The following is a 9,166-nucleotide window of genomic DNA, read 5'->3' on the forward strand; positions in this document are numbered from 1 at the left end:
TTCCTGATTCCTGAACGGCGGACACGCCCTGTTCTTAAAGGGACATGCACGGTATTTGGGGCGGCAAAACCATGTCCGTAAAAAAAAGTGGAAAAGTCACGTGTGGTGAACAGATTCTGCCCCTGTGCCCCATCCATCCATTATCTGCACCGCTCATCCTCAGTAGGGTCGCGGGCAGTGTTCCCTCTAAGCTGCGCACGTGCGCAATTGTGCACTGCTCGCACATTCTCAGCGCACAAGAAAATCTAGCCAGCGCACAAAAATGAGGGCTTAAAATTACTAATTAAGAAGCGACTCAAGTCAAACTTACAGTGCATGAAGGTAAAAATACACGGATTCCCCTGACGTTGTGTCATAAATGCGGTATTTTTGAAGTCGAGTCCAAGTAGCACGAAGTTGAGTAAAGTTAGTAGTTTGTCAAAATTGGCTTCTTCGGCTCGGCTCACTAAAAGGAACCGTCTCTTTCGGGTCCTAAACGGCTCTTCAGGTTGTTTTTGCTTCTTTAATCCCAACATGACCGAATATTATGTAAAATTATGACTTAGACTTAAAGGAAGGGGGGAATAGAACAAAAAAGAAAAAAATACCAAAATGAAAAAGTAGTGAAAAGCTGGGGAAAAAAAGAAACAAAAGGAAGAGAAAAAAGAATGAAAATTTTAGAAAAAAAGCCAGAAAAAAAGAAAAGAAAGAAATGTAGGAAAAAAGTAAATAGAGAACAAAAAGAAAAAAGTAACAGCTCGGAAAAAATAAACACAATGAGATTCTTTTTTTAAAGGAACTTAAAAAAAGTAGAAAGAAACACGGAAAAAAGAAGAAAAAGTATGTGTTGCATGCAAATAATTTCCAATTCTATCAAGTGAATCTTGTTGCCAACATTGTACTTCCACTAAAAAAAACGTGATTAAGTACAATTCTGTATCTTACAACCGACTAAATAAGCTCCCAAAAATGTTAATATTATGCGACAAAATATATCAGGAAATAAAAATAAATGGATATCCTGTGAAAGAATTGTAAGAACAAACGACATTTGTAGGCCGTAAAACCTTTGCAATAGTACATGAGTCAATTCATTCAAAAGAGAAAAATAATTTTGCATTGCCAGAAACTCAGCAAAATGTAACTTGATGTCAAGTTTTGGACATGTTTGATAGTTAATTATCTTGCCACACTTGGGATTATGGTTGCTCACTGTTGTTTCAAGCGTTGCTCGCCGACTTTGTGTGAACGCTCAGACCCGTGGAAAATTAGAGGGAACATTGGTCGCGGGATGCTAGAGCCAATAGCAGGTATCTTCGGGCAGTGGGCAGGGGACACTTTTGGAATGTGAGAGGAAACCAGAGTTCCCGAAGGAAACCCACGCAAGCACAGGGAGAACATGCAAACTCCACACAGGAGATTTGATCTCACAACTCAGAACTGTGCCACGCACTAACCACTGCGCCGCCGGGCTGCCCCCCTGTGCCCCCCTGTGACCCCCTGTGCCCCATGTAGAAATAAATGTATGAATAAACAACGAACTACAAACATATATCATATGTATACGTGAACAAAAACATATATAACATAATACCTAATTAAATGGCATAGATCCAAATGAATTAATTATTTAAGCATTTTTTTCATTAATTTATTTATTCCAGTGTTAATATTTTCGTGTATTTAGTCGGGAACTTTATGTGTGTTTTCATGTATTTTGTCATGACAGGGTGAAAACATATGTTTTCCTGGAGAGGGATGGGCGCCACCAGGCTGCACTTGCCCAAGACACGCCACAGGAAGTCAATCAATTAATCAATTAATCAATTAATCAATCAATCAATCAATCAATCAATTGATCAATCAATCAATCAATCGACCAATCGATCAATCGACCAATCAGTCGACCAATCAATCAGTCAAAACACTTTATTTGTCCCCAGGAAGAAATTAAAAGGCACACAAGGTAGCATACAACATCCACCCACATATATACAATAATACAATGTTTAACCGTAAAGTGCTGAAGTGCTAAAGTCCATGCAATAAAGAAGACTGAATACAATATTTAAAAGTGAAAGAAATGTATAAAAAGTACCAATATAAATGAGTTAGTGCACTGTCATGAATTGAGGAAGTGGTGCCCCTGCAGCCCTAGTGGTTGCGGGATCCAACCAACAACAAGCAAACAAACATTGTATCATTTAATTTTTAATATTGTCCTGTAGTTCTTTGTGTATTTTCCTTTGTATTTTGTTGTGTATTTTGTTGATTTAATATTTAAGGTATTTGGGCCCAAACGCTAACCCAAGCTCAGCCCCAGGACCAAGTGGGGTACCTTACAGGGATTACAAGAACTGCCCTCAGCTACTTCAAAGTCTCTGGAAGAAGGTGATATGGAGGAGAAAAAGGTGGCAGAACATTGGTGGTTTGCAGAAGTGGTGTTGATTCCAAAGGAGGAAGAGTCAAAGTTCATCGACCAGTTCAGAAACATCTTATTCCTCAGTACCAGGCGAATGATCGACTACCTTCTGAGGAACTCGTTCATTGACACCTCTGTTCAGAAAGGAGGGATTTGGAAGTTACCCGGGTGTTTGGAGCACACAGACGAGTCCCACAACTGATCGGGAAAGCCCAGGAGAACAAGGGTGACCTAGTGGTGCTGTGGTTGTACATTACAACAGCCTATGAATCCATACCCCATGGACTGGTTGAGTTGGCCCTGTGCGGGCACCACACCCCGAAGAAGTTTAGAGATTTAATTCTGGACGACCACAAAAACTTCAACCTGAGAGTCTGCTAGGTCTATAGCAACAGACCGGCACAGGCTACAGTGGGCTTATAACTGGATGCACAATTTCATTTATATGTTTTGCACTCACAAATAAACATGCTTGTGAGGTCCACAGAGACCCAGTGCAGAGGCCCCCCTCACCAAGTCTGGTGTTCACCAGCACCTCATGTCCATGGGATAAAGGGGATCCTAAAGGTCTTGAAAGAGAATGCCAACTGGGAACACATGTGCTTCAAACCAGCAAAATCCAGATCCCTGGTGTTGAATAAGGAAAAGGTCACCAAAAAATTCCACTTCACAATTGGCACCACCCAAATACCATCAATCACTGAAAAAACAGTGAAGAGCTTGGGGAAAGTGTTTGACTGAAACCTATAAGACACGGCAGCCTTCCATGCTACCGAACTTAAGCTAAAGGTCTGGCTAGCTGCAGGAGACAAGGCAAGCCTACCCGGCAAGTTCAAGGCCTACATGGCATCATCCCACAGATCCTCTGACCCCTTCGGATTTATGAGGTTCCAGTTTCTACGATCGAGGGCTTGGAGAGGAGAGTCAGCAGGTTTCTACGGAAATGGCTGGGCCTACCTCGAAGCCTGAGCGGCATCGCCCTTTATGGCCAGAACAAAAAGCTGAAGCTACCCATCTGTAAGAACAGGGCGGAGATGGAAGGGAGCAAAGGCTGTGGATGTGGCTAAATCCTGGCTACAGCACAAGGCCCTGGTGGGGAAAATTACTCGTGGAAGAGCTGACCTGGGTATCAGCACAGCACCTAGCTACGACAAGGCGCAGGGGAAGGTCAGGAGTTCACTGCTGCAACAAGAGGTGCGGGTAGCTGTAGAGAAGAGTTGATATCTGGATACTTGGATATTTGTTGTGGAGGTTTGGTCCTGGTCCAAAGTTATTCAATTTATCTATTAACTATATATGTAATGTTTCAAAACTATTAAAATTCGTATTTTTTGCAGATTACTCTATCATTTTCAATTTCAATGACAAATATATTATACTAGTAACGAATACTTATTGTGCATTAATTAACCTAAAAACATGAATCGATATTTATAAATGATCTTTGAATTTAGATAAAAACTATTGGATATTTTTCGGTAATCACAAGGCAAATCTTGACCTGGCGGCGAAAATGGATGGTGTTGCCAAAGACACTGTATCAGATACAAAACTTTTAGAAGTTACAATAGACAGTAAATCAAACTTGAAAACACACATCAGACACGTACAAAGTAAGATACTGCATCTAAAATATTTCAATGATTAATAAAGCCAAATTATTTTAAAAGTGTAATTAATTGTATTTATGATATTGTTTGTTAGTTTTGCCATATTTAACGTTCTGTGCAGAAGTCTGGGGCAATAATTACTCAATTTTACTCCATCAGCTTTTTATATTTCAAAAACGTGCAATAACAATTATTCGCAAGGCAGGACACTGTGAGCACACCAATATTTTATTTCTGCAGTCCAAATTATTGAAACTGTTTGATCTACTATTTAATTTGAACAAAGAACTACTGCCACAGAACATCCAGAAAGTTATTCAAACGAAAAGAAGGAAGCTATAACTTGAGGGGATGTAGTAACTTTAAGATTCAACTGGTGAGAACCACTAGGAAAAGTATGTGTGTGTCTATATGTGGAGTGAAACTTTGGAACACATTGCAGGATGAGCTCAAACCAAGTTCCAAAAGTTTCACGTGTTCAAATCCAGAGACAAAAACATTATTGTTCAAGTACAGAGGGGAAGAAAAGGGGGTCTGAATGATATTTAGAGATTAGAACCAATGGATGGTCTATGCCACTAATAAACCTTGTTATTATTATTGATATTATAATTATCATTATCACAACTGTTATTTACTGTTACTATCTCCATTGTTGTTATTATTTCTTTACTATTGGTCTGAATGATATATAGTGATTAGTAGCATTATAGAGTTAATAGATGGGTAAAACTAATAGTTAATCTGGTATAATTATTATAATTACTATTATTATTATGATAATGATGACTATTATTATAAATGTTTTTTGAACTTTTATTATTATTATCGCTATTATTATTATCATTTTTATCATTTTTATTTTTATTATTATCATTACTATTATTATTATTGTTATTGTTACCATTGGCATCCCAAAAAATGTTAGTAAACATAAGCCATATACAGTCAATAGATAGGTCAAGCTAATGATTAAGGTTGTTATAATTATTATAACTATTATCATGACTATTTTGTTGTTGCTGTTGTTGTTGTTGTTGTTGTTATTGTCTCGTCTCATCTCATTAGCTGCACCGCTTATCCTCAGTAGGGTCGCGGGGGCGCTGGAGCCCATCCCAGCAATCATCGGGCAGTGGGCAGGGGACACCCTGAACTGGTTGCCAGCCAATCGCAGGGCACACAGGGACAGACAACTCGCTCGCTCATTCACACCTAGGGACAATTTGGACCGGCCAATCCACCTGAAATGCATGTCTTTGGAATGTGGGAGGAAACCGGAGTGCCCGGAGGAAACCCACGCAAGCACGGGGAGAACATTCAAACTCCGCACAGGATTTGAACCCACACAGGAGGTTCCCAAGACATTAGAACTGTGCCGCACACGCGCTAACCACTGCGCTGCCGTGCCGCCCTGTTGTTATTATCATCATGCACTACTGTATATGACTATTTTTACTGTTGTTATTGAATATTTTGTTGTTATTATATTGCTGTCACCATTATATTATGCAAATCAATTACAACGAAGATCAATATTTCTAAACAATACAATGAGGTAAATAAATATGTAGGGATGATGGAGAAAATGAAACAAAAACTACATAAATGGACATACAATAAAGCGGTTTGGGAGGTCTTCATTGACTTGAAAAGCGCTATATAAATGCAGACCATTTACCGATCAATAAGAACATCTAGTAAAAAAACACTTTGTGGAAAAAAGTGGGAGCTTTGATGCTGGAGGCTCATCCCCTCTAACTCAAGCTTCCATGTTTTGTACTTTTAATACACAGATCAGGACACTTATTGATGAGTGTTCCTGCTGCCTGGGGGGGGGGGGCGCCCCTCACCCTTTAGCAGCACTTTCAATGATACTTTGTATGATGGTCAATGCACACCACAAAACTCTCAATTGTCACTATGAGCACCAATATTGTTATCATATTAGATACACTAATCATATAGTACGGTATGCTGAAAATGTATGGTGACAGCTATAATGATGATGATGACTGTGAAAATGGTGATGATGATGATGATGAAGTGACTGTGTATCCGAAGAAGATAAAAGACTGTGTAGAGGAAATGCCCACAGCCGACTCTACCAACTACTTACGCCCATGCACGGGAAGTGTCCAGACGCCCCAGCTGAATTGTAGAGATTTAAAACTCCAAAGTGTTCATATGTAATCAAAAGATTAATAATCTGCATCTGTGTGTCATGTTCATGCCAGTAACTAGTTTACTGTGAGTCAAAGTTATATTTTGCCTAGTATCAACAATTAGAATTATTATAATAATTATAATCAACCAGTTAGAGAACTTTATTTTGGAAAGCAGGAACTCACCAGTGACTAAGACCGCACTTCTTGTCCAGACATTCCCTTACATATAAAAGGAAAGGCAAAGCTCCAAACTGCCTCCCTTTTCTTCCTGCAGCCTCCACACATGCTTGGAAGATGGGGATACCTCCCCGGCCCAGACCACCTGAGGACAATGGCGACCAACAAGGCCAAAAGCCACTTTTTAGTCTTCCCAGCCATGGAACATGGCCAAACGAAGCCATAGTTTTCATTTTCCCTATCCCTCGGCTGAAGGATGCAACAAAAAGGGAGAGAGAAACTTTTCTGTGGAGGGTTTTTTTCCGGTAGTTTGTTAGTATCAAACACATGTGTTATTTATTAGTGTGTTTCTATGATTTTCCTTCTGAGCTCATATCCAATCATTATCCACATAACTGAACTGCAATATAGATATTTTAAAGCTAAAATTCAATTATGTTTAGAGTATTGCTTTCTTCATGATGAATGCCAGAGACAATCTGGCAATCTGACAATCAGCCTTCGCTCTGAAAATGGTGGTCTAATAGTGATCCAAGAGCCAAGAAGAGATCCGCAGGTTCGAGAACGTTCTCCATTCGGGCCCCGGTCCTGTGGAATGTTCTTCCCCCTGAGATTCCATCTGAAACTTCAGTGGACCTGTTTAAATCTAGGCTTAAAACACACTTCTATTTTATAGCATATGAATAACCTATATTTTATGTTGACAATATCTGTGTCTTATTTGTTATTGCAACATCCGTTGCAGCCTGGTTATCGTGGAAGGGGCATGACCTCATGTGCGGTCCCTTCTCAAGGTTTCCTCATTTTCCTCATGTTGAGGTTTTTGAGTTTTTCCTTGCCCTCATGTACGTTTTAGAACAGGGGATGATGTAATAATAGTCTGTGGTTTTCAATAATCTGTGGTCTGTGCAGCCCTTTGAGACTCTTTGTGATTAAGGGCTATACAAATAAACATGACTTGACTTGACTTGACAATCTGAGGCTATGTTCAATTAATTCGGGTGGGAAATGGCGAACTCTACCTGCTGGCTATTTAGGTAACCACTGAATTAGATTCTGAACCAAATAAATATCTCATCTCATCTCATTAGCTGTACCGCTTATCCTTATTAGGGTCGCGGGGGGGCAGGGGGACACCCTGAACTGGTTGCCAGCCAATCGCAGGGCATTTAAAGCAATTTACTCTATAACCTAACAGGGGTTGGGACATAATAAGCATTCCCACTCCCCCTTTCATGCTATCTTTAGTTACCTTTTATATGTTTTTTTTTTTTTTGTATATTGCAGCTTGAAATATATAAGAAGAAATATGGTTTATTATTTTTAAGATTAGCACATTCACGTAACATGTGAAAAGGTACTCGGTTCAAGACGAGGTGGAAAAATATGATGGCCTGGAGAAGGATGGGTGTCACCAGGCTGTACTTGCCCAAGACACTCAACAGAAAGTTGTGCCTCTGCGACCCTTGTGGTTAAGGGATCCAACCAACCTTTGTCTGGTAATATGAACTTTTGTAAACATGCATATTCTTGAGGTGTCTCCTATATATGAATACACAGGTAATCTACATTTAAGATAATAGTTAAGGAGGTCTGAGGGGTATGGTTGTTCCTATTTCTTTTCGGGCATGTTCCGTTAACATTGTTTTTGTTTTTTGACTAGTTGTTTTGTTTTTCTCTGGTTTGAAAACAAGTTCCATTCATTCAGTCACTTGGTTTTTGTTGTGCAGTTTGTCATGTATTTTGCCATTTGTGCTCACGAAGTGCAGTTGTTGGCAAATGTATCCAATACCCAAAAGGTACCCAGTTCAAGTCCAGGGGAAACATTTTTTTGCCTGGAGAGGGATGGTGACACCAGGCTGTACTTGCCCAAGACACACCACAGGAATTGTTGCCCCTACGACTCTAGTGGTCAAGGGATCCACAGACCCACTTTGTCATGTATTTTGTTGCGCTTTTTCTTGCACATTTTGTCATGTATTTTATCGTATCGTGTCGTGTCATGTATATTGGTGTGTTTTTAGTCATGTAGTTTGTCATACAAGAAAAAAAAAACAAGACAAAATATAGGAAACTGCAGGTTATAAATGATGGCATGCATCAGGTCGAGGTACCAGTAGAATGACTCAAAAAACATCCATAGTGCAACATCTTGACTGGTCCTTCTCTCCTTTATAATGTAAATATTGTGTAAGTTATCTTTCTATCTTTTTAAATTGATTTTTATCCTCACAGTAAAATGTGAAACTGGAGTGTCACGTCCAATTTCAATGCCACAATATGTTCAACCCATTTTGTAACAATGATTAAAAAAAAGGTACATCCTATTCTATTCTTGTCTCTGCTGCGATATCACGAGCCGGCGATATCTCCCAAACTAGGTAGAGGGCAGCCTGTGATTTTCTGGGCCGTGTTGATGACTGCCTGCAGCAGTGCTCCCAACATAACACACTGTGATGCTGTATGCCAGAATTTTTTCCACAATGGCTCTGAAGGACACTTGCAACTTGTATTCAATGTTTTTCCCAAGCATTCTCAGGAAATTAACGAATGCAAATGAATGCAAAGGCATTTGTTGTTGTCGTGCAATAATGTAAGGTGGTAAGAGTACTTTAGTAGCCCATTTACTGACTGACATGGCGACCATTGGCCTACATCTGCTCTGTTTACAGCCAGAGACACACAGCACACCGCCAGCCACGTGCTGGAGAAATGGGGAGAGGAACACATGACGTCAGAGCCTTGAAGCACGTTGAAACGTTTGCTTAGACCGTAAGACTCCCAACAAACGCGTACTTGAAATAATCTTTTTG

This window comes from Urocampus carinirostris, chromosome 11 (assembly GCF_059441175.1).
Source record: "Urocampus carinirostris isolate Australia breed hairy pipefish chromosome 11, RoL_Ucar_1.0, whole genome shotgun sequence".
NCBI lineage: Eukaryota > Metazoa > Chordata > Actinopteri > Syngnathiformes > Syngnathidae > Urocampus > Urocampus carinirostris.